Here is a 14,847-nt window from a genome sequence, read left to right on the forward strand (position 1 = left end):
GCTCGGCGGCACCTGGCAGCGCTGGGTCAGGGCTGGACTCGGTGATCCCAAAGCTGCTAACCCAGCCCGCTGCGCGGTGCCCTGGGCTGTTGGGTGCCGCAGCCCCGGGCAGCCCCGGCCGCTTTACAGCAGGTACCACATCGGTTCGGGCACTGCGCCTGGGGGAGCCCCTGCCGGTGCCCGGCGCTGCGCCCTCCCCGCCACCAGCCAGCTGCCCGGCCCCGGCGACTCCCCGCGGCTCGTCCTCCCCTCCGCCCGCCCTTGGTACGCTCCGCGGGGCGGTCCGGCGGGCGGAGAGGCGGAGAAGAGCCTCCGCCGCCACCTCCTCCTGCGAGCCGGGGCGCCGGTGGGAGCGGGGCAGGGCGGAGAGGCTCTGCGGCGCGGCCGGGAGGCGTTGGATGGAGGCTCCCACCCGCCGGGCCGCCCGCCCCAGCCTGGAATGTCCTGGGGACCGGGGCCGGGACCAGGGAAGGGGGCGCGGCGGCTGCCGCCCTGAGGTAAGCGCGGCCCTTTCCCGCCGCTTCGGGGGACGCGCGGGCGCCGGGCGGGCGGCCAGGGGGACGCGGCGCAGGTGGCGGCGCTTGGCTGCCGCCTGTCAGCCTCGGAGCGGGAACTCGCGGGCGGCAGCGGCTGCAGGGGGCACCGCTGCCCTCCGGAGCCGGCTCCTGGGGGTGCTCAGCGCCGGCGGGCGGCGGAAGCCTGACACCCCCAGCCCTGGGAAACGGGAGGCGAAGTCCAGGCTCGGGGCTTGTGCTGGGTGTGCAGCCGGGGCTGGAGCGGGAGCTTGTTTGAAGCGTCTGGGTCCGCGCTGTGTGTCGTGGGGCAAGGCTGAGGCGCTGCAGAGCCTGCGCTGCCCGCACCCGCCGTGATTTACGGGCTGGCTCCGCAGTGAAAGTCGCTCTGGCTCTGCTGCGTTTGCCATTAAAGCGCAGCTCTGTTTGAAGTCGCTGCGGTGATGCTGCACGGGATGGACTCGCTTCTAAACCGCCTGAAGATCGATCGTCTCAGTCCTTCTTTTAATCCCTCAAGTCACTTTCTCCGCAGTTGGAGCGGCGGAGAGGCAGTCCCGGAGCCGAGCCGCCCGCGGCTGCGGCTGCAGAGCGCCGTGACAGCCAAACTCGCCTTCATTTCTGCCTTTTTACGAGGGCACCTCCGTCCTTCGAGCCGATTGCTGGATGCTAAACGACTTTCTCTTGCTTTGTCTGTCTCTTTGCCAGCAAAGGCATAATAATTACACAGTTGCTGACTTTTAATGAAAGAACTTTCCAGTCGGCTCTCGCATGTTTCCAATATTGACGTTTTTAAACCCAAAGGGAAATGTTTTGCAGGCGCGACACACAACTTTCAACTGTTGGGCAGCAAACAGGCGGTGTTTATTCTGCCCCTGCCTCGTAACTTCTCAGAGGGTTGGCCAGGGGGTGCCTTTATGGAGCTGAGCTTTTAATATTCTCTCCTTCCCCCCCTCCTTTTCGCCTGCTTTCCCCGCACGGTTTTGCAGCCTTCTCGGTGTCGCTGAGGAGCAGCCGCACCGAGCCCGCTGGCTGTAAAGCTGTCAGCTCCAGAGCCTCAAATCTAATTACATCTTTTAACCCTTGCACCAAGCGGCCAAATCCCTTCTCTCAGTGTGATTCCCCAGCTTGTCTTGCACTCCTGACTCATCAGTCTGGGCCACGGGGACCAAGCTGTGCTCTCCATCATTTTTTGGGGGCTATTTTGCTCTGCTTTGTGACCAGATGAGCTGGTTCCAGGTCTGCTCCCCAAGCACATTCCCTTTCCTATCAGCTCATCGCTCTCCTGTTGTTTTGGGTCCTCTTCTCCCACCTCCCTCCTGGGACCTGTTTGTCCCCTGCAAACTGGGCACGAAAGTCTTTGCTGAGTTCCTTTAGCTGATGAGAGGTCTCCAAGAGCTTTCAGAGTCAATCATTTCCTCTCCCTCTCTCTGTGAATGTCTATTGCAGGGTGGGTTTTTTTGGTCGAGTGTTCTTCCAAGTGACTTCTCTGGTAGATGGCTCAGCCCAGCTTTTCTTTTAATGTTCTCTTTCCCCCTCCTCCCGTTTGCCTGCCTTCCCCGCACGACTCTGCAGCCTTCTCTGTGCTGCTGAGGAGCAGCCAGCCCGAGCCCGCTGGCCGTGGAGCTGCCAGCTCCAGAGAGATGTTTACTCAGGGAGCTGTGTCCTGCACACATGCACCAGAAACACAATCTGCTAACCCAAACCACAGGCTTGGCACCCTGGCACCCCGCAGCTCCCAGCGCTGCGCCTCCAGGGTTTGGTGGGTTTGGGTGGACAGAGCAGGTAGTCCTGTGCTGGGAGCTCCTCTCTGCTGGGCTCCCGAGCTCTGGGCTTTTGACAGTCGGGAGCTGGGGGATGCTCTGCCTGCCAGAGCCTCCTGTAAGGACCAAAAAGTGCTTTTCTAAGAGGGGCTGCTGAGGACGATGGCCTGCTCCTGCCTGGCGCTGTGTGCCTGGGCTCCTGCTGTGAGCACTGCTCCTGTGATTCAAAGCTCAAGCTCCTGCTTCTTTACTCTGAGTGACAGAGCCCTGGAGCAGGCTGCCCAGAGAGGTTGTGGAATCTCCTTCTCTGGTGGCTTTCAGAACCCATCTGGATGTGCTCCTGCTCTGGGTGATCCTTGCTCTGGCAGGGGGTTGGCCTGGATGATCTTTTGAGGTCCTTCCAACCCCTAACGTTCTGTGATTCCTTATTGAAACCAAACTCCTGCTTCTTTATGAGCCTGGCTTGTGGGGAAGGCTTGGGAAAGAAAAGGAAAAGACAGAAGCCTTTTCCCGGTGATCCTCTCTGCAGAACAAGAAGTCTGCACCCCAGAGACAGCTGCAGGCTGGGGAAGCAGCTGTGGAAAGCCCTGGCTGAGGCTCAGAGCTTTAGAGCTGGACTTGGACAGGAGCAGCGAGGCAGGATCCACTCCTTCACCTGCCTGCTGCACTTCAAAAGGTGTTGGTTTTTCCTTCTCCGGGGGGTAGGAAGTAGGATGGGAGCAGCTTTAGCAGCAGGGATTAGCAGGCGGCCCGAGGATGAGCGCAGCAGCTTTGTGGCTGGGATTAATGCGATTTACACCCTTAAGCTGCCCCCAGCGCTCAAGGGCCCTGCCCGTGCGTGCAAGGTGAAGTGTGGGCAGCCAGCAGGCTGCTCCCGTCCCCGCCAGCTCCAGTCCGCATGGAGAGCAGCTTGGGGCAGGCTGTTTCTGCCATTTGGGCTATTTTCCCTCTCTCTGGGGGGTTCCCCAGGGCGCCGTCCCTGGCCGGTGCCTTTGGGATGCTGGTGAGGGCTTTGGGCCGGAGCTCCTGCCTGCTCCCTCTGCTGGGCAGCCCAGCTGGGATGCACTGGGACTAAACTTGGTGTTTCTGACCCCAAAACCGAGGGGAAAAAACACGTCAGGAGAGGCCTGAGGGATCCCAGCAGCACTTTCATTATCTCAAGGTGTGCTGCGAGCCCATAAACTGCGCCCGGTGCTTGCTTTGGCTCACCAGCACACCAGAGGAACGGGCAGCTGTGCTGCTGCTTCAGGTGATGTCACTCGAGGATTTTTGGCTGTCAGGGCTTACAAAAGCATGAACACTGTCCCCAGGCTCGTCCCACATCGGCTGCTGCAGATGTGGACGCGCCGAAGCAGTGCCACTGCCTGGCTCTGAGCGCAGCCGCCCGCAGCCAGCACCTCCTGAGTCCTTGCCCCCACTGCTGCCTGAGCGTGTCCTTGGCCGCAGCCAGACCCCCTGAGGGCAGCGGGGGGTGACAGCAGGTTTTGTGGTGAAGCTGCCTTGGAAACCTGCAGGAGCTGAAGCCTTGCAGCCCTGTGGAGATGTCCCCTTCTGCCAGCTCGTTCGCTGCCATTAATGGGTGTTGTAAGCTTGACCTTGACCTGCAGCCTTTGGGTTCTGCCTGCTCTCCCCTTAGCTGCTGGCTGGCGAGCAGCTCCCCTCAGCTCCATCCTGCTGCTTTCCTGCAGGGATTTTAGAGGGTTTTTTTCACCTATTTTCTGTTTTTTCTCAGTCTTTTAGTGAGCTCCTGAGCTGATTCCTGCCTGCAGCTGGGGTGGGACGGACGGAAAATGCTGCCTCGTGGAGCTTAAATTCTAGTTACATCTTTTAACCCTTGCACCAAGCAGCCAAATCTCTTCTCTCAGTGTGATTCCCCAGCTTGTCTTGCACTCCTGGCTCGTCAGTCTGGGCCACGGGGACCAAGCTGTGCTCTCCATCAGTTTTTTGGGGGCTATTTTGCGCTGCTTTGTGACCAGATGAGCTGGTTCCAGGTCTGCTCCCCAAGCACATTCCCTTTCCTCTCAGCTCATCGCTCTCCTGCTGTTTTGGGTCCCCTTCTCCCACCTCCCTCCTGGGACCTGTTTGTCCCCTGCAAACTGGGCACGAAAGTCTTTGCTGAGTTCCTTTAGCTGATGAGAGGTCTCCAAGAGCTTTCAGAGTCAATCATTTCCTCTCCCTCTCTCTGTGAATGTCTATTTGGGGATTTTTCTTCTTCAGCTGAGTGTTCTTCCAAGTGCTTTCCGCGGTAGATGGCCCAGCCCAGCTCCCAGGGCTGAGCTTGTCGAGCTTCCCTGCCCCACTCCTGCTGCTGCAGTGCAGATGATCATTCTCCAGTGACACTTTTCACTTCAGGGTAAACTGCTTCAGCCCAGCCAGGGCTTGAGACTCAGGCATCCTAACCACCTGCCTTTCCCATTAAGCCCCTGCTCGCTCTTCCTGTGCAAGAGACCTCTCCTGTCTTTCAACAGGAGGGAAAATAATCACACAAGGTGGCTTGTTTTCCCTCTTCCCGGAGCTAGAGACGTTTCGGAGCTCTTCTAGCCAGGTGGGACTTTATTTTGTTCCCTTCCCCCTGCCCCCCTTTCCCCAGCTCCTTGGGTGCAGTCTCACGTTACAGCAGCCCCAGGACTCGCTGCTGCAGGAGGTGGCAGGTACGTTCCTGCCTCTTCCTCGCCGTGGGAATCCAGCACTGGAGCAGCTGGAGGAGCTGGGGGGGGGAGAGTGGCTCCAGCTAACCCAACACGATCCGAGCCCCAGCCCCGTGCTGGATCTTGCCCTGCAGTTGCAGAGCTGCTGAACCTTCCGCCCCGGTGCGCAGAGAGGCATCTGGGGTGGGGGCGTCAGGGGGGCCTGCCCCTTTTGGCACCAGCTGGCTTTGGAGCTGGCTTAGCTCAGAAACGGCTGCCGGCAGCCAGCAGTCCTGTGGAGGGGGGGTCTGGCTGCTTGCCCTCCATCCCCTGCCCACTTAAACCAGCTCAACTCACTGCAATGGCAGGAGGGTGAAGAGCCCTCTGAGACCCACAGCAAGGAGGGCTGGGCACCTGTCCCTGGAGGTACTCGAGGGGAGGCCCGACAGGGCTCGGGGCAACCCGGTCCAGTTGGGGATGCCCCTGCTGGCTGCAGGGGGTTGGACTGAGAGACCTTTGGAGGTCCCTTCCAGCCCATTCTGTGAGTCTGGGGCTGGCAAAGCTCCTTCCAGAAGCAGCAGGAGGGAGCCAGGCTGGGGGGGGGCCCGAAGGGACCATCCTTGGGCTGTGAGGTGAGGCCTCCCCTGGCTGCCTGCTCCTGCCCTGGGCTGAGTCCCCCTTTGGCACTCCCTGCAGACTTTCCCCCCTGCGGCTTCAGCCCTGAGCCTGGTTTGTTTAGCGCAGGGGCCAGCCCCGGTGCTGCCAACAGAGCCCTGCAGAGCCTGCAGCTCGCAGCCACCGCCTGGGAGCGATGGAGGAGGGAGCAGATAAAGGGTCTGGGGAGGGGGAAGGCAGCGCTGGGGGCTGCTGGGGTGCGAGGCCACCTGTGCAGTGCTGGGCCCAGCTGTGTGGTGCCCAGGGGCAGAGGCAGGGCAGTGGTGCAGAGAGTGCAGTGGGGGCTGGGAAGCTGCTGAGGGGCCTGGAGCAGCTGTGTGAGGAGCAAAGGCTGAGAGCCCTGGGGCTGAGAGGCTGCAGGAGAGCAGCCCCAGAGGGCATCTGCTGAGTGCTCAGCAGCAAGAGCTGAAGGAGCTGTGGGGGGCAGGAGCCTGGGGCCAGGCTCTTGGCAGTGGTGGGCAGTGGCAGGCCAAGGGGCAAGGGGCAGAGAGTGGCAGGCAGGAGGCTGCCTGTGGAGAGGAGGAGAAAGTTGTTTGTTGTGAGGGTGCTGGAGCCTGGAGCAGGCTGCCCAGAGAGGCTGTGGAGTGTCCTTGTGTGGAGAGCTTCCAACCCCCCTGGCACTGTGCTGCTGGGCAAGCTGCTGGGGCAGTGGGGTTGGACTGGATGATCTCCAGAGGTCCCCTCTGACCACGCTGGGGCTGGGGACTCGGTGAGGTGAGCTGTGGGGCTCTACCTCAGGTTCCTGAGTGCTTCTGTAATTTCTCTGTGTCATCTTCTGAGGGACAGATGGGTGCTGGAGATATCCTTTGTATTTGGGGTAGGCATCTTGGGTGCCTGCTCAAGCTGGAGCCGTTTCAGCAAGGGCATGGCTCTGGGAGTTTTCCTCCTCCAGACCTCACCATTTGCCTGGCTAAAAAGCCTTAATCTAAAGCACCTCAAAAGAAGGTTGTGGCTTTCTTGTGTGCTAGTTCAGGAGGTGATGGGAGACAGCTCATGAGGACAAGTCCCATCTGGGGAACTGCAGCAAGGGGAGAGCACAGTTTAGGTGCTCCCTGCAGGGAGAAACTGAAGATCACAGAACCACAGAGTGGTTTGGGTGGGAAGGGACCATAAAGTTCATCCAGTCCAGCCCCCTGCAGCCAGCAAGGACATCCCCAACCACAGCAGGCTGCTCAGAGTCCCAAACACCCTGACCTGCACTGATGCCAAGCATGGGGCAGGTCTCAGCTCTCTGGGCAGCCTGGCACAGGCTCTCCCCATCCTCGGAGTGCAGAAGTTCTCCTTCCTATCTCCTCTAAATCTCCCTCACCTCATTCAAACCTATCCCCCTCCTGCTGTTGCAACACTCAGGTCGAATTCCTCCCAGCTGAGCTCTCCTCTGTGCTTCCAGATGGATCCAGGCTAGGTTGTCCCTCATCAGGTGGTGTTTTGGCAGGTTTTATTTTGCCTTGTTTTGTTCCCTGTTTGCTGCGAGCCGCTGGATCGACCCAAATAAGGCTGTGAGAGTGCTGGCCACGGGCAGCAGGAGCGCGGAGTCAGCGCAGGGCTTGCTGCCTTTATCTCGGCCATCAGGAGATGCCTTCGCAGTGATGGATTAATCCACTCTTGAGTGAATAATGGAGCTGAGGAGGAGCAGGAGCCTGCACTCCAAACAGATGACTCCTTCACTAGTGTCTGCCTCTCCTCCCCCTCTCAAAAGCTTCTTTCTTCACCGTTTCATTCTCCTGCCTGCTGAAATCTTCCCAGCTGCAGATTCCCCTCCAGCCCCCTCACACCAGCCACGGGGCCATGCCAAAGGCTCCAATCCCGGGGGGATAAGCTGGAGCTGGGGGGAGGCTTAATGGTGCCCACAAGCTGCTCTGGCCATGACCTCACCTGTTTGCTCTGGCCATGACCTCACCTGTCTGCACATACCCCAGACCCCAGCTACGAGTGCTGGCACTGAGCCTGCACCTTGGAGGTCTCTTGGTGCCCTAGCACATGGCAGAGTGCTCTGTGTGCATGGAGTGGGGATAACAGAATGGTTTGGGTGGGAAGAGACCCTGAAGTTCATCCAGTCCAACACGCTGCAGCCCCCAGGGACACCCCCAGCCAGAGCAGGCTGCTCACAACCCCACACACCCTGCCCTGCAGTGCTGCCAGCCAGGGGGCAGCTCCCAGCTCTCTGGGCAGCCTGGCACAGGCTCTCCACACCCTCAGTGCCAAACACTTCTCCCTTCTCTCCACTCTCAAGCTCCCTCTTGCACTTCCAACCCATCTCCCCTTGGCCTGGCCCAACAGCTCCTGCTCCACACTCTGTGCCCAGCTTGCTTCAAGCCCTGCAAGGCCACCAGAAGGGCTCCCTGGAGCCTTCCCTGCTGCAGGCTGCCCAAGGCTACCTCTGCCAGCCTGGGCTGCCAGCAGAGCCCTGCCAGCCCTGCTGTGGCCTCCTCTGGCCCTGCTGCAGCAGGTCCCTGTCTGTGCTGTGCTGAGGGCTCCAGAGCTGCTCCAGCACTGCAGGGGAGGGTCTCAGAATCCCCTCCCTGCCCCTGCTGCCCACCCTGCTGGGGACCAGCCCAGGGCAGGCTGGGGCTGTGCCGGCAGTGCTTGGTGCTGGCTCCTGTCCAGCTCCGCACCCCAGGGTCTGCTCTCCAGCCCCAGCCTGGATTGGTACCAGCAGTTGTACTGACCCTGGAGCAGGACCTGGCCCTAGCCTAGTTGACTCTCAGGAGGTTCACACAGGTTGGAGGTAGGAGCTTGAAGATGAAGGCGATGAGCTTGCTGAGGATAAGGAGATGGCAGCAGGTAGCTTAGAAATACCATGCCGAGGAAGATGATGGTTTAGTTGTGCCAGGGTAGATCTGCCTGCTGGCCCAGCTGATGCCTCATTTGCAGGTCCATCACCTTCTGAGCTGCTCAGGTTTGCTGTGTAGCCTCACCATGGAGATCCTCTGCCAGTTACTGCAGGCACAGCCAGACACGGTGCTGGGAAGGGAGTTGCGCAATGGCATTCCTGTGGATTAATCTGCCCTTATCCCTCTGGATATCCTGGGATAACTCTTTGGCAGCTCATGAGCTGTCTCTTGTTGCTTTAAGGTCTTGGAGCACATCAAGGGCAGGTCCTGGTGATGGGCTCCAAGAGGATGTGGTGGCTGTGGGTGTCTGGGCTGCTCGTCCCTCTGCTCAGGAGCCCCCTGGCAGCTGCACTCTTGTGGGGAGCAGCTCCAGGTCGAGGTGCTGGAGCTCATCACCTTGGGCTTCCCTTGGGAGCTGCTGCTGTGGGCCGGGAAGCACCAAGGGCAGCTTTCAGCTGTGGCCTGGAGGATCCCCACGGCACGTGGGGCAGGGATCAGATCTCTTCAGCCTCGTTCTGGGGTTTTGCTGGGGTTGGCCATGGGTAACTGCTGGGAGCTGAAGAGCTTCGCTGGCAGCAGCGTTCCAGGTCCATGCAGATGAGGTGTGCTGTGCAGTCAGCCCAGACAATAGCCTTGTGGTTTTCCTTTGTTCCCTGCCTTCCCCACGATAAGAGCCCACAAACTGCCCCAATTACGGCTCCTCGTGGCTCACCCTTGGATTTTCCTGATGTTCTCCCAGGGCTTTTACTTCCGAGGAGCTGTTTGAGCATCGCCATAGCTCCAGGAAATCTTTTTTGTCTCTCGGGAACCTTCTCAGGAGGTTTTGGTGTGCACTCAGATACTCCTTGCCTGCATTCCTTGCAGTGACAGCAGATCCTGGCTCGGTGGAGGTTTGAGGCTCCTCTCATAAAGCTGAGGAGGAAAACCCCGAGGGGTTGTTGGAACAGGAGATGTTTTCTGTTCCTGCCACTAATCTCTGTTGCCGAGTGAAAGAGGAATGCAGGCTCTAAATCTCTGTCAGGGTGTAGAAGGAAGCTGGCAGCGGATGTCATCAGAAATGTTATTATCAAAACGTGCTAAAGATGTTGAAATTTCAGCCTCCGTGAGACAGCTTTGAACTCAGCTCTGCAGACCCAGGCAGGCTCTCGGCGGCAGGTTGCAATTGCCCAGTTACTGTCAGAGGAGTCTGGGACTAGGTGGTGGGTACTGAGGGTTGGTCTTCTGCTTGGCTCTAATCATCTTCTGTGTCCATCTCTGGAGTCCTCAGCACAGACATGGTCCTGCTGGAGCACGGCAGGTCAGGGTGTCTGAGCAGCCTGCTCTGGCTGGGGATGTCCCTGCTGGCTGCAGGGGGTTGGGCTGGGTGACTTTGGAGGGTCCCTTCCCACCCAGACCACTCCATGATTGGATGATCCGAGGTGAGCTGGGTGAGAGCAGTAACTCAAACACCGTTTCCACATGAAGGGCTCCTGCCAGCTGCTTTGCTTGTCAGCTGAGTGAGCTCCACGCGAGGTTCCTGTACTGAGTGTCTGAGGCCTCTGTCGCTGGTTCCAGCCCCAGCTCTGCAGGCAGCAGCAAGGCTGCTGAGACCAGAGACCAAACGCTTCCAGCCTGCTTCCCCAGGGGCTGGAAGAAGGGGGCTGCAGGCAGCCTCACCCGTCCCAGCCCTCTTCCTCCGGCGAGAGGCTGAGGAAGCTGAAGTCCTCCTGGAGCCAGAGGTGTGGAGCTGTTCGCCGTCGCTCCGGAGATGGGGACCCGGCGGGAGGCAGCCGCCAGCCGCAGTGCTGCCCGCGCATGGCAGCTGCGGCACAGACAAGCAGGGTCCCCTCCGCTCCCCCCGCACCGCAGCAGGCCAGGCCAGGCTGTGCTCTCTAAAAACACCCCAGGGGAAGCCAACGGCAGGAGGAGAGCCCCAGGCAGGTTCTGCTCTTGGCCGGGGCGCGGAGGAGCTGCTGCGCCTTGCCGCTGCTGGCGGGAGGCAGCCAGGCGCTGCCGCCGCTTATCTCTGCGGGGCCCCTGCGCCGCGCCGCAGTCTGCGGGGGGAGCTCGCAGGAGTCTGGAGCCTTCTCCCTGCCTTCTGAGGCCACCGCAGCTGCGTCCCTGCTTCCCGTGGGAAGGTGTCTCCTGGAATCCCTGGCCAGCTGCTGGATGTGCCGGGAGAAGCAGGATGTGTCTGTGTGAGTGGCAGCTTCACCTGGGGTGCAGCCCAGATGCTTCCCTGGTGTTGGAACTGGTTCTGCTGGGGCCCACTGGGAATAGCTGTACTACCCTGGCTGGCAGGAGGAGGTTGAGGGCTCCCTCTGCCCTTGGTGCCCACCCATGCTGGGCTGAGATCCTTGCCTGAGGCAGGTTTGACCCAGTGGTGTGCCCACGGAGCAGCCAAACCCTCAGGCTCCATGATCATCTCTACCTCCTTGCCCTGGATCTGTGCTCTCCTTTGGCTCTCTGGCACGAGGAGGGGGGTGGGAAGCTCTGAGCAGTGCTGCTGAGCAAACCCAACACTCCACCTCAGTTCTCCCACCCCGCTCATCTTGTGGCAGCCAGGTCAGTGTGCCCCAGCAGACCTGACCAGCACCATCTCCTGCCTGGCTGCTGTGCTCGGACTGCTTTGATCTGGGCCCCAGTGGTTGTTTTGCTGGCAGGGCACTGCTGGCAGTGCCAGGATTCCTCCCTCCCGGCTCAGGAGAGTTGAGGCTTCCCTTGTGAAGCCAGGTCCAATCCCTTTGGAGCCAGGACGTTTGTTTGGGAAGGGGGCTGCAGATGGATGTGGAGCTGCATTCTGTGCCCGTTCCAGCCGTCCACAGGCACTCTGTGTTCTGCAGGGTGACTTCAGCGCCGCTGGCCGCGTCCTGCAGCCGTGAGGTCTCTAATTGCTGGTGATGTAAGGGGGCAGCCGATGGCTGGCTGTAAAACCCTGGCTGCAGGTGTGGGGTTAGCGGCTCAGCTTCCCGTGGAGGCAGCGCGGGGAGCGTGGGGTCTGGCACGCTGCGGCACAGCGCAGTGGGCTCGGGGCGAGGCGGCTGCAGGGGCACATTGCTCTGCTGCTGGTGGACAAGCAGCTGGGGCTCGGCTGCAGTCACCTCGGGAATGAGCTTCTTGCCCTCCAACGTGTTGTGAGCGAGTCCAGAGGAGGCCACAAAGATGATCCAAGGGCGGGAGCAGCTCTGCTGTGAGGACAGGCTGAGGGAGCTGGGGAGGAGGCTCCAGGGGGACCTCGGAGCTGCTGCCAGGGCCTGAAGGGAGCCTGCAGGAAGGCTGCAGAGAGACTTTTGCTGAGGGTGTCCAGAGCCAGGCCAAGGGGGAATGGTTTGGAGCTGAGGCAGAGCAGGGTTAGAGTGGAGCTGAGGAAAGAAGTTCTTCAGCTGGAGGGTGGTGAGACACAGGCTGCCCAGGGAGGCTGTGGCTGCCTCCTGCCTGGGGGTGCTGAAGGCCTTGAGCGTCTGAGTCTATCTGAGAGCTGTCCCTGCCTGTGGCTGGGGGTTGGAGATGAGCTCCGAGCTCCCTCCCACCCTGAGCCATTCTCTGATTCTGTGCTTTTTCTTCCATGGACCTTTTTTCGCACCCACACCTGCCAGACACGGCTGTGCTGCTGGGAGGGGACATCCAGACTGTGTGTGGATGCTGAGGGTCTTTCTGATGACCAGAGTGAGCTCGTGGTTCTATCTTCTCTTGCGTCCTTATAGGAGCTGTAAAGGAATTAGAAACGGGGTGGGGGAGGTCATCCTTGATGTGCAAAATGCAAAGTCTGTGGAGGGAAGAATCCCCCCGAGGCCGTGCGGAGCCTGCTGCGGCGAGGAGCTGGGATAATGAGGGCGGCGAGTCCCGGGGCTGGCTGCAGCGCCAGGTCTGGCTCGGAGTTGGGTTTCATCTCCTCCTGTCTTCATCTGTGCTGCATTCCTGCAGTATTAAAGCCGCTGGGGTGCATCAGCTGAGCTGGGGCCTTGTGCTGTCCCACTGCCAAGAGCCCTTTTGTGGACATCCATTCCTATCCCTGCTGCTCCAGGGCTGCAGGGAGAGAGCTGAAAGTGCTCCCTCAGCCAGGTGAAACCCAGAGCTCCTTTGGCTTTTGGCTGTGCTCTCGGCCGGGGCTGCCAGCGGAGCTGACTCAGGCGGTGGCTGCAGATGGGAGAAGGCAAGCCAGGTCCTGGAGGAAGGTGTTGCTGCTCTCCTCGGCAGCTGCCCCTCTGCAGATCGGTTGTGAAATCTCCTGGGCAAAAACTCCCTCAGCTGAAGAAGGCAAACAGGGCTCCTGCTGCCCGGAGAAGGGGGCGGCTGCAGAACGGGGAACGTGGCCGAAGGTGGTGCTGGTGACAGACTCGGGCCAGGTGTTGAGGCAGACACGGGGAAGAGAATGAGGATCTGAGGCAAAGCCAGGAGAGAATGAGCAGGGTGAGGACTCGGGGGAGGGGGGCCCTGAAAAGCGAAGGGTGAGAAGTTTGTGTTTGGTCTAGGGCTCTGCTGCTGGAGCTGCGAGGCTAATGATCCCTTGGTGTCCCTCGGGGTCACAGAGCTCTTACTTAGGCAGCTCAGAGTAATTGCAGCCCCAGAGCTGCCTATTAGGCAAACTCTGCTCTGCTCTGCGCTTCCCCCGGGGCTGCAGGACTCCAACCAACCCCACCTCGTTATCCTGGCAGCAGCAGGGGGAGGGGGGGGGAGCGGCTCCGCTCTTTTCTTCTGACGTTAATAATAAAATTAACCTAATTTATGCCTGTTTGTGGGCAGAAAGTGTGGCCGCCCTGGTGATTTATCTCTCCGGGCCCCGCCGCCTGCGCTGGCCGTGCCCGCCGGGCGCAGTGCGGGGCAGCAGCGTTCGCTGCGTGCCGCGGAGCCACAGAACACAAACTGTTAAGTTTCCTACCCCCCCCGCCCCCTTCGGCTCCCAAATCCATTTCTCCAGTCGCTGCCAAAGCATGTGCTCCTCTATCAGGACCATATGGAGGCCAAGAGCCAGGCTTTAAAGTCAAGGTGTTCTTGAAATATTGGAGTGCAGATGGAGTATCTGAGCAATCTGAACTGTCTCCCAGAAAAAAAACTCCCTATCAGCCTCACGTAGAGCTCAGAGGATTAATGGAAAGCTCAACTTTGATCCGAGTCCAACAGCTGATACCAACCTTGAGGCTTTCCAGGCCTGAAAGCAAAAGGGAGCAATCCAGCGAACAGCTCAGCTAAAGATTTGCTGCTCCAGCGCTGAGCTGGGCCAAGTTTTGGGTCGTGTTTGCAGGCTGATCCCCTCCTTTTGTCTGCTTTTTTTCCCTCTCAGTTGCTTCACCTTTGTCCTGCGACCCTGGACCTCACCTGGAACCAAAGTCTGAGTGACTTACTGTGGTTGTTTAGGATGTTTTACAACTTGGGGAGAAGAATCAAAGAATTGTTTTGGTTGGAAAAGGCCTTTAAGACCGAGTCCAACCATTATCTAACTACCGAGTCTGGGGCTAAACCAAGTATCTGCCTTAGAGACAGTAACAAGGCTTCAAGACATTAATCCACCCTATGATTAGGGAAAGCCATCAGGACTTGAGGTTCCCCCCCCCTTATTCTTATAGGTCCCCCCATATCCTTGTGGGAACTCGGCCACTGTCTTGTTTGCTCTCTGCTCTTTGTTTTCTCTGCCACTCTGAGCAAACAGTCTGGGCTGGGACAAAAAGAGCGATGCCAGTGCACAGCTGAGCTGGTGCTCCCCAACCCAGCACTGGGCCTGGGGTCTTTGCTGATACATGGGGAGGGTTAACTGGCGTGGGAGGGGGTTCAAAAGGCATGGGAGGAGTTCAAATAATGCAGGAGGGGGTTCAAATGGTGTGGGAAGGGGTTCAAAGGGTGTGGGAGGAGGTTCAAATAGTGTGGAGCAAGCCCAGAGCTTTACAGATGCTTGTGTGAGGCTGCCTATGAAAGTGCACTGCCCACAAGAGTGAAAGCAGCAGCTGGGGGGGAATGGGGATGGGAATCCTTGGCTCAGCAAGGATTGATCCGAGTGCTGGGCACAGCACAGGAGGAGGCTCAGAGATACTGGAGCAACTCCAGGAGTGGGGAGGCTGCAGATGCCTAAGTTCTGCCCCTGCAGTTGTTCTGTTAAGGGTCTGGGGCAGCTGCTGCCCTTTGCTTCAGCAGTGATAATGAATCCAAGCAGCACGGCACAGGCAGCTCTGCCTTGGAGGCTTTCGCCGCCTTCTCCAGCAGGCAGGTTCCTCTCGGTGTGCTCTGCTGCAGCCTGGCCTGGTCGTGCCTCTCACGCTCGGTTTGCAGCGTCAGTGCCAGTGGGTTTGGTGGAGTTTTAGGATGGAGAAAACAAGAGCTGGGAAACTGAGTGCAGTGATTCCCTGAGCACACTCGAAATCCCTGTGAACTGGGTCATTGTATTCCTTGTGCTCCTGAGTCCTCTTTGGTGATGTCCTAACTGTGCTCAGAGAGGGTCCAGAGGAGGCCACAAAGATGATCAGAGGGC

The 14,847-nt window shown here is 59.5% G+C and overlaps 1 protein-coding gene across 2 annotated transcripts in view; it reads left to right on the plus strand.

Moving 5' to 3' along the window:
- The first annotated feature begins 307 nt into the window (after window positions 1-307).
- The window catches only part of CDON (cell adhesion associated, oncogene regulated), a 73,405-nt gene continuing 58,865 nt past the window's right edge, over window positions 308-14,847 (plus strand). Inside the window, exon 1 of one of the 2 annotated variants that reach the window (XM_064173306.1) lies at window positions 308-497. The gene's annotated coding sequence lies outside the window, so the exon portion shown is untranslated. The remainder of the gene's footprint in view (window positions 498-14,847) is intronic. The other variant, XM_064173307.1, reaches the window with a different exon arrangement.

The sequence above is a fragment of the Pogoniulus pusillus genome, chromosome 38 (assembly GCF_015220805.1).
Source record: "Pogoniulus pusillus isolate bPogPus1 chromosome 38, bPogPus1.pri, whole genome shotgun sequence".
NCBI lineage: Eukaryota > Metazoa > Chordata > Aves > Piciformes > Lybiidae > Pogoniulus > Pogoniulus pusillus.